Raw genomic sequence first — 17,020 nt, forward strand, 5'->3', positions numbered from 1 at the left:
GTATGTATGAAGAATGTTATGTAGAGTGTATGTATGAAGAATGTTATGTAGAGTGTATGTAGAGTGTAGAGTGCTGTGTATGTATGTAGAGTGTAGAGTGCTGTGTATGTATGTAGAGTGTATGTAGAGTGTAGAGTGCTGTGTATGTATGTAGTGTGTATGTAGAGTGTAGAGTGCTGTTTATGTATGTAGAATGTTATGTAGAGTGTATGTAGAGTGTATGTAGAGTGTAGAGTGCTGTGTATGTATGTAGAATGTTATGTAGAGTGTATGTATGAAGAATGTTATGTAGAGTGTATGTATGAAGAATGTTATGTAGAGTGTATGTAGAGTGTAGAGTGCTGTGTATGTATGTAGAGTGTAGAGTGCTGTGTATGTATGTAGAGTGTATGTAGAGTGTAGAGTGCTGTGTATGTATGTAGAATGTTATGTAGAGTGTATGTATGAAGAATGTTATGTAGAGTGTATGTATGAAGAATGTTATGTAGAGTGTATGTAGAGTGTAGAGTGCTGTGTATGTATGTAGAGTGTAGAGTGCTGTGTATGTATGTAGAGTGTATGTAGAGTGTAGAGTGCTGTGTATGTATGTAGTGTGTATGTAGAGTGTAGAGTGCTGTGTATGTATGTAGAATGTTATGTAGAGTGTATGTATGAAGAATGTTATGTAGAGTGTATGTATGAAGAATGTTATGTAGAGTGTATGTAGAGTGTAGAGTGCTGTGTATGTATGTAGAGTGTAGAGTGCTGTGTATGTATGTAGAGTGTATGTAGAGTGTAGAGTGCTGTGTATGTATGTAGTGTGTATGTAGAGTGTAGAGTGCTGTGTATGTATGTAGAATGTTATGTAGAGTGTATGTATGAAGAATGTTATGTAGAGTGTATGTATGAAGAATGTTATGTAGAGTGTATGTAGAGTGTAGAGTGCTGTGTATGTATGTAGAGTGTAGAGTGCTGTGTATGTATGTAGAGTGTATGTAGAGTGTAGAGTGCTGTGTATGTATGTAGTGTGTATGTAGAGTGTAGAGTGCTGTGTATGTATGTAGAATGTTATGTAGAATGTATGTAGAGTGTAGAGTGCTGTGTATGTATGTAGAATGTTATGTAGAGTGTATGTAGAGTGTAGAGTGCTGTGTATGTATGTAGAATGTTATGTAGAGTGTATGTAGAGTGTAGAGTGCTGTTTATGTATGTAGAGTGTAGAGTGCTGTTTATGTATGTAGAATGTTATGTAGAGTGTATGTAGAGTGTATGTAGAGTGTAGAGTGCTGTGTATGTATGTAGAATGTTATGTAGAGTGTATGTATGAAGAATGTTATGTAGAGTGTATGTATGAAGAATGTTATGTAGAGTGTATGTAGAGTGTAGAGTGCTGTGTATGTATGTAGAGTGTAGAGTGCTGTGTATGTATGTAGAGTGTATGTAGAGTGTAGAGTGCTGTGTATGTATGTAGAATGTTATGTAGAGTGTATGTATGAAGAATGTTATGTAGAGTGTATGTATGAAGAATGTTATGTAGAGTGTATGTAGAGTGTAGAGTGCTGTGTATGTATGTAGAGTGTAGAGTGCTGTGTATGTATGTAGAGTGTATGTAGAGTGTAGAGTGCTGTGTATGTATGTAGTGTGTATGTAGAGTGTAGAGTGCTGTGTATGTATGTAGAATGTTATGTAGAATGTATGTAGAGTGTAGAGTGCTGTGTATGTATGTAGAATGTTATGTAGAGTGTATGTAGAGTGTAGAGTGCTGTGTATGTATGTAGAGTGTAGAGTGCTGTGTATGTATGTAGAGTGTATGTAGAGTGTAGAGTGCTGTGTATGTATGTAGTGTGTATGTAGAGTGTAGAGTGCTGTGTATGTATGTAGAATGTTATGTAGAGTGTATGTATGAAGAATGTTATGTAGAGTGTATGTATGAAGAATGTTATGTAGAGTGTATGTAGAGTGTAGAGTGCTGTGTATGTATGTAGAGTGTAGAGTGCTGTGTATGTATGTAGAGTGTATGTAGAGTGTAGAGTGCTGTGTATGTATGTAGTGTGTATGTAGAGTGTAGAGTGCTGTGTATGTATGTAGAATGTTATGTAGAATGTATGTAGAGTGTAGAGTGCTGTGTATGTATGTAGAATGTTATGTAGAGTGTATGTAGAGTGTAGAGTGCTGTGTATGTATGTAGAATGTTATGTAGAGTGTATGTAGAGTGTAGAGTGCTGTTTATGTATGTAGAGTGCTGTTTATGTATGTAGAATGTTATGTAGAGTGTATGTAGAGTGTATGTAGAGTGTAGAGTGCTGTGTATGTATGTAGAATGTTATGTAGAGTGTATGTATGAAGAATGTTATGTAGAGTGTATGTATGAAGAATGTTATGTAGAGTGTATGTAGAGTGTAGAGTGCTGTGTATGTATGTAGAGTGTAGAGTGCTGTGTATGTATGTAGAGTGTATGTAGAGTGTAGAGTGCTGTGTATGTATGTAGAATGTTATGTAGAGTGTATGTATGAAGAATGTTATGTAGAGTGTATGTATGAAGAATGTCATGTAGAGTGTATGTAGAGTGTAGAGTGCTGTGTATGTATGTAGAGTGTAGAGTGCTGTGTATGTATGTAGAGTGTATGTAGAGTGTAGAGTGCTGTGTATGTATGTAGTGTGTATGTAGAGTGTAGAGTGCTGTGTATGTATGTAGAATGTTATGTAGAATGTATGTAGAGTGTAGAGTGCTGTGTATGTATGTAGAATGTTATGTAGAGTGTATGTAGAGTGTAGAGTGCTGTGTATGTATGTAGAGTGTAGAGTGCTGTGTATGTATGTAGAGTGTATGTAGAGTGTAGAGTGCTGTGTATGTATGTAGAATGTTATGTAGAGTGTATGTATGAAGAATGTTATGTAGAGTGTATGTATGAAGAATGTTATGTAGAGTGTATGTAGAGTGTAGAGTGCTGTGTATGTATGTAGAGTGTATGTAGAGTGTAGAGTGCTGTGTATGTATGTAGTGTGTATGTAGAGTGTAGAGTGCTGTGTATGTATGTAGTGTGTATGTAGAGTGTAGAGTGCTGTGTATGTATGTAGAGTGTATGTAGAGTGTAGAGTGCTGTGTATGTATGTAGAGTGTATGTAGAGTGTAGAGTGCTGTGTATGTATGTAGTGTGTATGTAGAGTGTAGAGTGCTGTGTATGTATGTAGAATGTTATGTAGAGTGTAGAGTGCTGTGTATGTATGTAGAGTGTAGAGTGCTGTGTATGTATGTAGTGTGTATGTAGAGTGTAGAGTGCTGTGTATGTATGTAGAATGTTATGTAGAGTGTATGTAGAGTGTAGAGTGCTGTGTATGTATGTAGTGTGTATGTAGAGTGTAGAGTGCTGTGTATGTATGTAGAATGTTATGTAGAGTGTATGTAGAGTGTAGAGTGCTGTGTATGTATGTAGTGTGTATGTAGAGTGTAGAGTGCTGTGTATGTATGTAGAATGTTATGTAGAGTGTATGTAGAGTGTAGAGTGCTGTGTATGTATGTAGAGTGTATGTAGAGTGTAGAGTGCTGTGTATGTATGTAGTGTGTATGTAGAGTGTAGAGTGCTGTGTATGTATGTAGTGTGTATGTAGAGTGTAGAGTGCTGTGTATGTATGTAGAATGTTATGTAGAGTGTATGTAGAGTGTAGAGTGCTGTGTATGTATGTAGAGTGTATGTAGAGTGTAGAGTGCTGTGTATGTATGTAGTGTGTATGTAGAGTGTAGAGTGCTGTGTATGTATGTAGTGTGTATGTAGAGTGTAGAGTGCTGTGTATGTATGTAGAATGTTATGTAGAGTGTATGTAGAGTGTAGAGTGCTGTGTATGTATGTAGTGTGTATGTAGAGTGTAGAGTGCTGTGTATGTATGTAGAATGTTATGTAGAGTGTATGTAGAGTGTAGAGTGCTGTGTAGAGTTCTCCTCTCCAGTGATGAGGATGATGAGCTCCCTGTGTGTTGCTCTGATCTCCAGCCTGCAGGCTCAGTGATAGGCGGCTGCCTGTGAAGTCCAGCCCCGGCTTTTCTCCTCTCGCTCTACGTCTTCCATAGGCGGCAGGCATTTCTCCTCCTCCCCTGGCTGGCATTGTTTATGAGTGCTTCTTGATCGGTCTTCCTTCAGCCGGCACATCGCTCTCTCCTCGGATCCCCGCCACGGGGCGTCAGTCTGCAGCATTCCCGAGGAGGAGGAGGAGGGGGCACCGGAGCCGCACAAAGGTAGGAGGACAGCGGTACCTACCTCTTCCTCTCCCCGACCTACCTACCCCGTCCTCTCCCGCTCTAGGCTCCCTTGTGTCAGATGGCACTGTGCTCTCCGCTCTGGGCACGGACAAAGTTTCATGTGCTGCCCACCCGCCTGTCCTGTCCCCGGACACTCTGCTACTTGTCCGGCACATGTGGGCACAGCACACCATCTGGATGGGGCACACAGCACACCCCCTGGATGGGGCACACAGCACACCCCCTGTATGGGGCACATAGCACACCCCCTGTATGGGGCACATAGCATACCCCCTGGATGGGGCACACAGCACACCCCCTGTATGGGGCACATAGCATACCCCCTGGATGGGGCACATAGCACACCCCCTGTATGGGGCACATAGCATACCCCCTGGATGGGGCACACAGCACACCCCCTGGATGGGGCACACAGCACACCCCCTGTATGGGGCACATAGCATACCCCCTGTATGGGGCACATAGCATACCCCCTGTATGGGGCACACAGCACACCCCCTGGATGGGGCACACAGCACACCCCCTGTAGGGGGCACAGAGCACACCCCATCACACCCCCTGTATGGGGCACATAGCATACCCCCTGTAGGGAGCACATCCCATCACACCCCCTGTATGGGGCACACAGCATACACCCTGTAGGGAGCACATCCCAGCACACCCCCTGTATGGGGCACACAGCACACCTCCTGTATGGGGCATGGATGGAGCCCTCTGAACACACAGCCTCCTATGGGGATGTCCTGTGTGATGGGAAGAGTGCAGACAAGTTGGTTTTGTTGGGTGCAGATGACAGATGGGACTGGTATTGTGTCTTGTCCTGACTTTGTATGGGATCCCCGATGATCTGCATGCTGGCAGCCCTGATCAGTAGGTTGGAGGAATGGCTCTATTATGTGATGACAGCTGGCATTGTCCACATCTCATCCCAGCTCTATCACCCTCCATCCTTCACACTACAAGAGTACAGTGAACAATGGCTGATTGGCATGGTGTCACTGGGACTTTCTTATCTGTAATCCTCCTGAGCTGACAAATTCTGTCATGCTATAGACCCCCCCTCTCCTCACCTTTCCATAAACACTATAGGAGAGATCACTAATCTAACCCAATAGCTCCTGAACACCACCATTCTTATTAACCACAGCAGTAAAAAAAAAAAAGTTACTGGAGCTATAAAGGGAAGACTTCCAGAAAATAAAGTGTATGGAAACTCTAACAATAATGCCTAGTACCCACAACAATCCCTGCATTTCGTGTGCGTTTCCACATGCGCATTGCTATACTTTATAAATGCATTTGCAATGTGGTCCGGTGGGGTTTTTTCACTTGAAAAAATATGTTTATGTGCGTTGTAGTGCAAAAAGAAAAAACACAAGTTGCTGCTCTTATTTTTATTTATTTTATTATTTCAGGTTTTTATAAAGCACCATCAATTTACGCAGAGCTTTACATACAATACAAAATATATTGCAATCACATCAGTCCCTGCCCTCAATGAGCTTACAATCTAAGGTCCCTATCTCACATTCATGCTTACACATACAAGGGCCAATTTACCTCCAGCCCTTTACATATGTAATGTACATTCACATCAGTCCCTGCCCTCCAGGAGCTTACAATCTAAGGTCCCTGTCTCACATTTATACATATATTAGGAGCCAATTAACCTACCAGCATGTCTTTGGAGTGTGGGAGGAAACCCACACAGGGAGAACATGTAAACTCCAGGCAAGTAGTGCCATGGACTTGTTTTGAAAGCTCTGTAGCTGATCACAATGCTGGGGACCAGGGTGGTTGAACAGCATTGATTTTACTATGCATTTAAAAAACACAACTAAATGCATCTGCTGTGAAGAAGCCCTAAATGTCCCTTATTTATTCCATTTTGGTCTGTTAAATATACCATTGAAAGTGTTTTTATTTTATAACATAACATCAAAACAAATTATTATTTATTTGTATCTCGTTTCACAAGTGCCAAAAAAACTGTTCATCCATTCAGAAATCTTGTGAGCTGATAACGTCCATAGTTGTCATTATTCATGCTGTCTCTGCGGACTACAGTCCCCCCCCCCCCCCCCTTATGGGAAAGAGAGGGAGGTGTTCTATAGTCCTGACACTCTCCCTGTCCTAGAGAGACAGCACTGCTCAGTACAGTTGTCACCCTTGGATAGGTAGTATGTTACAGGCAGGGCTCCAGGTTAAAATAAAGAGGAAAAAAAAATGAATACAGCCACCATATCCAAGGATCAGTAATCTGCTGGACTCTCCATTTTTGCTCCTGAGTTTAGATGCTCTTAAATGTTTGCAATTCTATTGCCGTCATCGTAGATGAGTTTATTTGATGGGTCATGCTGTTATCCGACTTGTGTTTAACGATTCGCACAAACTGTGGAATATATCATATGTTACAGGTCAGATTTATGTTGTTCCTATAACAATCAGATGCCAACTTAGTCATTGCCTTGTTGAAAATCTGTTGCCTTTCCTTATACATTATAAAATATGCATATCCTCCTTAATGCTGCATGTTGAATGCCACCTAATTACCAGCGAGTGCCTCTCAGCATTGTTCTCTATTCATTTCCCCACTTTAATAAGGTTAGCAAGTCTCTGTACACTTGTTCCCTCTTTTAAAAATGCATTTGCTATCAATCAGTGTGTACAAAGCCCCGGTGCTTTTCTTTTTTACACTATCTTACTGAAAAAAGTGGTACAGACTTTAAGATTAGGATTAAAAAAAGCGTGCTTAGCAATGAAATTGCAATATATGAATAATGGATGATAAAACACTCAAATGTGTGTAGTTGGAGTACATAGAAAAATTCATACAATAAAACCTCAGTAACATAGGTTTAAAAAAAAAAATGAGTAAAATTTTGGGGAATAAAAACTCAGTGGGACAAAGTAAGTCTATAATATTAAATAGGAACATGTGTTCTCAGTGTGTAGTGTTAATCTTGGCCATAGATGGATCAATAAAACAGTATCTCTTGTGACCACTGCTCCATTTCACCTCTACTTAAAGGTTAAGTCCACCTTTCTAACCATGTTTTATTTATGATTTTTACACACATATTTAATCACTTAGAGACTGTACTAAATGTACTGCGGACTAGGGGGGCTTTAGGCAAAGCGACCTACCTGTACGCCGCTGCCTACTTCTGGGTTTAGGGCATGCGTACACAGCAAGAGCCTGTCAGCACTTCCCGGACAATGATTCACGACCAGAACCTGCTGATCAGCTGTGTACATTCAGAGCGCAGAGCTCTGTGTTGACATTTAACAAAGAGCTCTGTACAGAGGGAACGATCTCTGTGTTTATCATCCCTGCATAGCAGGGATGAGAAACTTAGAGATCAGTTAGTAAAAGCAGTACGCTTTACACACATTACACATAGTAAGGCACATATTTAACCCATTGATTGCCCCTAGACGTCAACCCCTTCCCAGCCAGTGTCATTAATGCAGTGACAGTGTATAGTATTATCACTGTATCAGTGGCAGTTAGTCAGTCCCCCCCCCCCCCCTCCAGGGTCAGATTGCCTGCCGCACTATCGCAGTCCCATTATAAGTGGTTTATTGCCACTATCAGTAGTACAAATAAAAAAAATTACAGTGTGTGTATATATACCATAGTTTGTAGGCGCTATAACTTTCATGCAAACCAATCAATATATGCTTTATTGGGATTTTTTTATTTTTTTTTTAATCAAAGACATGTAGCAGAATACATTTTGGCTAAAATTTATGAAGAAATTTGATTTCTTTAACTAATTGCTGACCGGCTCACGCCGATATGCGGCGACAAAGTGGTTCGATTCCATGAATCGCTGTATGGGTACGTCTGAAAGAAATTTGTTTTTTAAAAACATTTTTGGGGATTATTAGTATAGCAAAAAGTAAAAAAATTTGATTTTTTTTTTCAAAATTGTCGCTGTTTTTGTTTTTTTTTGTTTTGACCCCTTTCACACTGGGGTGCTTTGCAGGCGCTATAACGCTAAAAATAGTGCCTGCAAAGCGCCCTGGAAGAGCCGCCGCTGTCTCTCCAATGTGAAAGCCCCGAGGGCTTTCACACTGGAGCGGTGCACTGGCAGGAGGCTAAAAAAAAGTCCTGCTAGCAGTATCTTTGGAGTGGTGAAGGAGCGGCGTGTATACACCGCTCCCTCCCATTGAAATCATTGGGGCAGCGCGACTATAACGCCGGCATAGAGCTGCTGCAGAAGAAGTTTGTGGTGGTTTTAACCCTTTCTCGGCCTCTAGCAGGGGGTAAAAGCGACCCGCTAGCGGCCGAATAGCTCCGGGAAATTGACTGTAAAGCGCCGCAAAAAATGGCGGTGCTTTTCCGCCGACACACCCACGGCCCCAGTGTGAAAGGGGCCTTATAGCGCAAAAAAAAAGTGTAGAGGTGATCAAATGCCACCAAAAGAAAGCTCTATTTGTGGGACAAAAAAGACGTCAATTTTTTTTGGGTACAGCGCCGCACGACCGCGCAATTGTCAGTTAAATTGACGCAGCGCCGTATCGCAAAAAATGGCGTGGTCATTGAGCAGCCAAATTTTCTGGTCTGTAAGTGGTTAAAAAAATATTTGATATGTTTTTATAGCAGAAAGTAAAAAATATTGGGTGTCCTCTTCCTTTTTTTTTTTTTTTTTTGGTGGTGATCAAATGCCACCAAAAGAAAGTGCTATTTGTGTATAAAAATAAAGTAATTTTAATTTTGACACAGCATTGCATGACCGCAAAATTGCCAGTTAAAGTAGCTCAGTGTAGAATAGCAAAAAAATGGCCTGGTCATGAAGGGGGGTAAAATCTTCCAGAGCTGAAGTGGTTAAAGTATATGTAAATGATCACCTTGTAAAACAACACATTCAGTTAAAAATAGAAATGAAAATAAAACATTTAAAAAAAAAAATAAAAATGTTAAGCACATTAAACATACAATATAACATCTAAATCAAATAACCCCCACTTTCCAACTGCCCCCCCCCCCCCCCCTCTACCAGAATCACAGGGTTCTTCTGTGATTCTGTACTTCTTTTTTTTTTTTTCTTCATTACGGCTGTTAATGGCTCCATCCACACAGCCACATTATCCATTCACATGTATTTGTGAATGGAAGACTACAAGCCCCATCTGCCACCATGCAGTGTATGACAAGTGTGGTGATGTCCCTACACTCGTAGTCCATTCTTTCAGCCCTATAGTTGAAATTTGCATTTATCATGGGTGCTCCAATGCCAAAAAAAAAAAATAAATGCACATTTTTATTTTTTTCAATATGGATACTTTTTTACATTTTTGGCAAATGTTGGAATTTGCCCTTTATAACCAATAACAAGCAATCAGAGGTGCTCATCAGGTGTGGAGATATTTCAACATATTGGAATGTGCTGACCAAGTCCCGGTGGGCAAGGTGAAATGCGTCAGTGGGTGTGGCCAGTGGAGCAGCGCTGGCTGAGGCCATTACCCACACTTGCATGTACTGGGCTGAGCGAGTGGTGTCCCACATTTCCTATACACATTGGAAAATATCTCTTCAATCAAATCCCATTCCAATTCCTTCACTCTATCTACTGTATGTGCACAATGGCCGTCATTGAGTGACGATCAAGCTTATGGAGCTCCCAAAAAATCTCTCGTCATCATTGTTGGGGAAATCTAAGCCTAGCTGAGAGCCTACTCGGTAATCCGTTTATGAGATGCAAAATGCAAAGCCATGGAGATAAGATAACATACATGTCATATGAGGCTGCATACATGTTTTATGTAATGACGTTTGGTGGACCAATGCAACCACCCTTGCTGAAGAAGAAAAGCATTCCATGACAGTCAAATATATGTATTTTTATTCTTTTTGTATTTGGAACTTCCAAAGCTATGCCTGTATTTAGATTGGTAACATATTTTGTATGTTTAATTCTATTTCTATCATATTTGTATTTGGAATTTGAAAGTTATAAGTTATGCTGTGTAGATAGCGTTTGATCTATATTATGATGGTAATATTGCTGCTTTGATCTTCCCTGTCATGCACATGTGTAAAGTACTTTATTTTGTCTGCTTTTAGTGTGTGTGTGTGTGTGTATATGTGTGTGTGTATATATATATATATATATATATATATATATATATATATATATATATATATATATATATATATATATAATCCAACCACTTTATTGTGATATTTGGAGTTTTACTTATGTGATGAAAAGTCTGGCCCCTGGTGTTTGTTAGTATAGATAGTTGTCACTTCCGAGTCGCTCAGACATTTAATTTCAGGCAATAATTTCAGAGTGCCCATCTTCTGGATCCTCCGGTTATCAATTTGGTGTTGTTCTGGAGCCTTAAAGATATGTTTAGCCTCACGGATATAGTAATTTAATAAAGGACTCTTCCTGCTTTACCAATAATAGCTAGAGCTATCTTGGAGAAGAAAAACAAGAATCTAGCTGCATTAAGGAAAGTTCTTCCCTGTTACTGCTCATGAGTCTTGTTTTCCAACTGAGCTCTACATAGTTCTGTAGGCCAGCCTTTCCTAACCGGAGTTTCTCCCAAAGTTGCTAGAGGTTGGTCTGTGGCTCATTGGCCTAACTTTTTAATAGTGCATGCATGGTTCCGGAGTCTACACCACTTGGCAGAGCCAACTTCATGACACCAATGGTCTCTTTATTTACATAGATTGGTTGAAAATAAAGTCTGTCTAGTTCAAGCAATAAAAATTGGGGGAAAAAAATCCTAAAAAAAAAAAAAAAATCATATAAACCTATACCTACAGTTTATTCAGAGGAAGGCAAAAAAACTCCAGCAAAGCGTGATCCTGTTTTCTCCAGCGGGGCGAAAAAATGAATTCCTGATTCCCCCCCCCCCACGTTGTTGTTTGTAAAGCAAGGTATAGACGGATCGAAAATTGGCCGGTTCCTGATGATTTGGCCAAATTTTGGATTGTGTGTACTGATGTCTGTTCAACAGAAGCCGGCCAAATTCTGCCTTCTGTTTCACACAGGCGGTCTGCCGATGGACTCCGCTTTGCTCAGCGGGAGATTGATCCCTTGATCCCCGCTGAGCAGGCGGATGACAGGTCCATCTCTGCTAACTGTGCGGAGACAGACCTGTCAGAGCACCACTCTCCTCTATGGGGAGATCAGATGAAAACGAACCGCCTGTCCGTTTTTATCCTATCCCATCCAATCCTCCAGACTGATGGAAAATAGGGTTTCCATCCATCTGGATTTCACGGACCGGATCGGATTGAATATCAGCGCTGACATCTGCCGCTCCATAGAGGTGAATGGAGCATCCAATCAGGTCCACCTGAAAAACTGACAGGCAGACAGCCCATCTGAAAGGGGCCTAACGGTCATGCTGGAAAACCAGCATTTGATCAGCGCTTGCAGCAAAATGTATTCTGATGGTATACTTTACTCTCCCAATCAACATTAATTTGTTATTTTTAATCCTCATGTTGCTAGCATTGGTAAACTGATAGGAATGTAAATCATTTTTAATCTATTAAACTTTTTATCTTTTATATTTCTTCAGTTACTATCTGGTTTCTTGCCTAGGCAAATTATGTTACACTTTTAGGAGTCTTCAGGAGGGGAGGATGGGTTTTCTCAGCTAAGCACATGCTCGCCTGAGCTAAAGGCAGATGGATTCCAGGAAGTAAGTGCTACATGAATCATTATTCAAGATGGTCACAGCCAGAAATGCTAGGGGAGAGGGATGTTCAAAGTGATTTCTCAACAAAATAAAGCATGGCGACATGGATGGATGGGGGAGTTTGATTTAAATATTAAAAATGAATGAAGTAGTGTTTTTGGTCTGTGGTGCTCGGATGCAGTGAAGATCCCCTGTAAGGGTTGCGTTTTGAACAACTGTAAGAGGGCATTCCTTCCACTAGTCTTAGCAGGGTTCCTCGAGAACTGGGGTAAAAGGGCTGAGAAAGGCTGATATAGACAGTAATAGAAATAATAATTTACAGAGACATAAAAAGGGTTGTGGGCCCATCTTAAAGGTGGCATTAGTTTAGTTAAGGCCTCATGTACACTGCTGCTGGTAAACGGACATTTAGGAGCAGTTGGGCATTTTTTTCAACTGCTCCTGAACCCTCCTCTATTATCTTATCAGTACATGTACACAGGGCCGTTTTACAGTGTTTCTAGGCAGTTGAGTTTAGAGGCTTTTTTTTGGAATGCAAAAAAAATGGGTTCAGAAGCTGAGTTTGGAGGCATTTCAAGCGCCAAACGCTTCTAAACGCGGTAACTTGCGTTTAGCAGCGTTTCGTTTTACGGAAGTTTTTCATTTTAACCAAAATTTTTCTTTTTTTTTCTTTTTTTTTTTTTTTACAAACGTTTCTAGACGCAAACGTGACTAAACGCGGCTAAATGGCCATTTTTAGACGCTGGTCTCTAGCTGTCAAGTTAAATCGTTCAGGAGAGGTTGAACAACGTCCCATGTACATGAAGCCTTACACGCATTTGCACAAGGTCTTTATGAAACATTTTACTGTTTGTCAACAAGATCCTGAGGATAAACAACAGTAAGTTCTTACGTCCATTGGCCTAATAATGAATGGTCATTATGGAGGCTACATCAGCATGGATATGTGGTCCTTGCAGTAGTGTTGGATACTAAGCTATTCAGAAATTTGGTGCAGGTTCCGAACATTTGCATAGATGGCAAAATCTCTTAGCGCTCCTTTTGCGCTCTGTACAAATTTACACAATTTCCTGCATTCTCAGTTTTTTGTGTGAAATTGTCCTATTTAGTGTGTTGTATAGAGGTCTACTGGGGAAAAAGTGTTGTTCTTTCAACTCATCACTCACTGCCTGATGAAGGTGTCCTGTGCAGCCTACAAACGACATAAATTTATGCTGTGATGTGATCATTTCAGTAAACTTTTTGGGTGCAATTTAAAGGTCAATGGCGTGCTGGCAATGTATGCCTTTACCCTTGTGTTGATACCAGTTGCCAGCCAGCAATCCATACAGCATCCACGTATTACAAAGCCATTTCCAGGAACGTTTGCAATGGTATTCTACTAGTCTTCCCTTTCAAGTCAACACATGATAAAAGGCACTAAAATGCATCTAAATGTGCATGCAAAAACATGTACGTTACCAGCGTGGACAAGCATGGCATGCATGAACTATAATATCTCATTGGCTAAAAAAGTCAAATTCAATCCGATATACCCTGTCCAACATCCGTAAAGGTTACTTAAAAAAAAAAAAAAAATCCAATGTATAGGTATACATACACAAACACCCTCAGGCTTGGTTCACACCTATGCAAATTGGAGGGTTCCCCGCATCCCAGAGATTGTGACTGGCTCTCTATGGAGCCGATTCACACATCTCCGCAGCGGCTCCAGTGCAAATTGCACAGGAGTGCTGTGCGTCTTTTGGTCCATTTCAAGTCTCAATGCGGGTTTAATCAATGTTTTCATTGATCTCATTAACCTGAGAAATTCAGTGGCAAAAACAGATCAGCAGTAAATACATATAATAGAGTATTACTGCTGGTGGATTAGCGTATGGAACTCTACCAGTTCTATTTCCCAACTGCTATACTGATTACTCTGCCTGAATTTGGATCACTCTATATCAGGGGTCTCAAACTGGCGGCCCTCCAGCTGTTTCAAAACTACAAGTCCCATCATGCCTCTGCCTGGGGGAGTCATGCTTGTAACTGTCAGCCTTGCAATTCATCATGGGACTTGTAGTTTCGCAACAGCTGGAGGGCCACCAGTTTGAGACTCCTGCTCTACATAGTCTGTAATGGAAGACTATACAATGGAGTGGTCCCTACCATACACAGAAACACTAGTGCCACAAGAGAACTTCTGGACTTGTACAAGGCAAACCATGCACCCAAATATGAAATGCAGTGTTGGCCAATCAGATGCTCTCTCAGGTTATTGCCTAAAAGATGAATTTCAGATATGGTAATATTTTACGTTGGTTTAGCTCGACCTCCTCCAACTGGAGAAGAGTTTGCATTTATTGAGAAAATGCAAAATGTTCTCTGAATGGAACCCATGCCAAGTAGGCAACCTCCTGTGCTCCGTAAGCAGCAGGGTAGCTGCTCCGCACAGGACCTGGAAACTAGTGGAGACCATTGTTGTAGTAGTAGTAGTGCCTACTTTTGTGATTTCCAGCTTTCACGGGGATCCCACAGGTATGGCAGATACATACTTGGACCAAAGTAACTACGTAAAATTTGCCATACCTAGAATTTAAAGGCTAATTTTGTAAAAAAATTCCCTATATAGGCAGTCTCCGAGTTACGCACGGGTTAGGGAGTGCCTGTCTGTTCTTAAGTCGGATTTGTTCGTAAGTTGGAAGCGCATGCGCAGAACAGCAGAGACGTCGTTTTCCGCTGTTTCCAACTTTGTTTTCTGATGTGGCCTCTGCCTCCCGTTCGTAAGTAGGAGTAGTTTGCAAGTCGGAGGTTTGTAACTCGGGGACCTCCTGGTAAGGTCAAGTATTTTTAAAAACACTGTGCAGCTTTACAATGTGGAATATGAAAATCGCAGTGTTTGCTGTTATGTATTGTTCTGTTACCGACCTTGTTAAAATGTATGAAATATATTGAAACAAAAATGTGGAGTACAGTTTACATTTCATCCCTGTAGACCCATTGAGGCTTACCCACAACCTGACTAAAATACTATTAATGGGAGAGATCTGCGTCGTCCTCCCTGTGATCTGGGATGTCCCGTACATTGGGCGTGCTCTTAGCATCACTGGAACAAGTGCACTTAGCCTTTTAAATGTGTCTCTCTTCTATGATCACCCCAGGTCTTCCATCCCAAACTTTAATACACTGAGCTCAATTCCTCTATTCTAGCCCCTTGCTGCTGTAGGAAAGCTATACTTGGCACAAAAGAAATGTTGGAAGATAATTTCTAGTTCTGAGTCATGCTGAATTGAAGCTGTACCATATTGTATCCAAAGATTCAAGGCATGTGAAAAAAAAAACAGCATTCTGCATATATGTGAGGAAAATGAATGAACTGTTATTACTGTCTGCAGGAGGTAGGTACAACAGTTTGTGCACGTGCCAGTTTATAGTTTGTCTCTAGTTCTCCCTCAAATGATTACAGAACTCTTTCATAAAGGAAAAAAACCCTTTGTTTCTGGAGTACAGCTCTTTGGTATGAATTAGCAGTTATGCTTCAACTTTGCTGCAAAGATTAACTTTGAATAAAAGATTGTCCCTCTACCTTCTTTAGCTAGCGTGTGTACTGCATATTCTTTAAGGCCTGATTCACATCTATGCAGGTTGCAGTTTCCATCTTCCTGGTGCATTTTGCATTTTTCAATAGACGCTTTTCAGCCATTGAAGTCTATGGAACCAAAAACCACAAAAAAGCCCCTGGCCCTTTCCATAAAAAGCATAGATGTGAACTACATCCATAGGAAACCATGATAAACGGACTGTAGTGTGTTTCTGAAAAAAATGAAAACGCGCTAAAAAACGCATAGGTGTGAACCAGGCCTTAGTGCTTTTTGAATTTTGCAGATTTGCACTACAGCATATGTTCCATAGGAAACCATGTTAAATGGACTGTAGTGCAAATCTGCAAAAAGCACTGAAAATGCATAGGTGTGAATCGGGCCTTAGGGGACTTTCACACGGGCTGTCCAATTAGGTCAGCCTGTCAGGTTTTGCAGGTGGACCTGATTGGACTTTCCATTCACCCCTATGGAGCGGCGGATGTCAGCGGTGACATGCCCACTGACATCCGCCTCTATCTGATCCGATCCTGTCCGCAAAATTCATACGGGTGATGGTCCTATTAACCATCCGTCTGGCAGATCAGATATGTTTGGACTAAAGTGGACAGGCGGCCCGTTTTCACCCGATCTCCCCATAGAGGAGAGCGGGACTGCTCTGCATAGTGAGTGGAGACGGACCTGTCATCCTCCTGCTCAGCAGGGATCAGCGGATCAATCCCTTGCTGAGCAAGCAGATCCCGCTAAACAAAGGCGCCCGTGTGAAAGGGACCTTAAGGAAAATAAGAGAGACATGGAAGCTGCTGTTGGTGACTTGTTTTTGAAAATGCTATTCAGCTAGCTGTCATGAAGACCCTCATGCTTTATGGCTGGTTTTACACAGATGGTCCGATCAGGTTTCAGGTGGACCTGATTGGACGAGCCATTGTTCTCTGTGGAATGGCGGTTGTCAGCTGGCACCCGCCGGCATCCGATCCGAACCTCTCCGCCAAAAAAAGAAGACGGATGGGGAACCATTCCGTATCCATCTGGTGGAATGGATCGAATGACAGTCAGATGGAAACTAGCTGGTGGTCCGTTTCCATCCAACCGCCCCATAGAGAACAGCGGGGCTGTGTCCATGTCCATTCTGCATAGTGGAGCGGACACCGACCTGTCATCCTCCTGCTCAACTAAGACCAGAGGAGAGATCCCCCACTGAGCAGGCGGATGTGCATTATGGAGTTTGCCATGTGTGAATGGGGCCTAATTTAGAGATACCAACCCAAAACCAGCTTATGCCTCGTGTATGCCTAGTACACACAAGGAGAATGTCGATAGAATAATCGTCCATTTTTTGTTTTGCATGCTAGCCTCATATCAAAAACCAATAGGTTACTAAAGTTCTGAAAATTCTCGTACGACAGAATACAACTTTGGAAGTGATGTTTTGTAATGTATTCTTTCGTTTCTGAGCATGAGTGGTCGTAGTCTACCGATTATTTTTTTATTTTTTTAAATATATATATATATATATGTCAGCCCTTACATGGACTTGC

The 17,020-nt window shown here is 41.5% G+C and overlaps 1 protein-coding gene across 3 annotated transcripts in view; it reads left to right on the plus strand.

Annotated features, from left to right (window-relative positions):
• The first annotated feature begins 4,002 nt into the window (after positions 1-4,002).
• Positions 4,003-17,020, plus strand: part of ENOX1 (ecto-NOX disulfide-thiol exchanger 1) — an 855,443-nt gene continuing 842,425 nt past the window's right edge. For all 3 annotated transcript variants that reach the window (XM_073614184.1, XM_073614181.1, XM_073614186.1), the window contains exon 1: positions 4,003-4,209. The gene's annotated coding sequence lies outside the window, so the exon portion shown is untranslated. The remainder of the gene's footprint in view (positions 4,210-17,020) is intronic.

This window comes from Aquarana catesbeiana, linkage group LG02 (assembly GCF_042186555.1).
Source record: "Aquarana catesbeiana isolate 2022-GZ linkage group LG02, ASM4218655v1, whole genome shotgun sequence".
NCBI classification, from domain to species: Eukaryota; Metazoa; Chordata; class Amphibia; order Anura; family Ranidae; genus Aquarana; species Aquarana catesbeiana.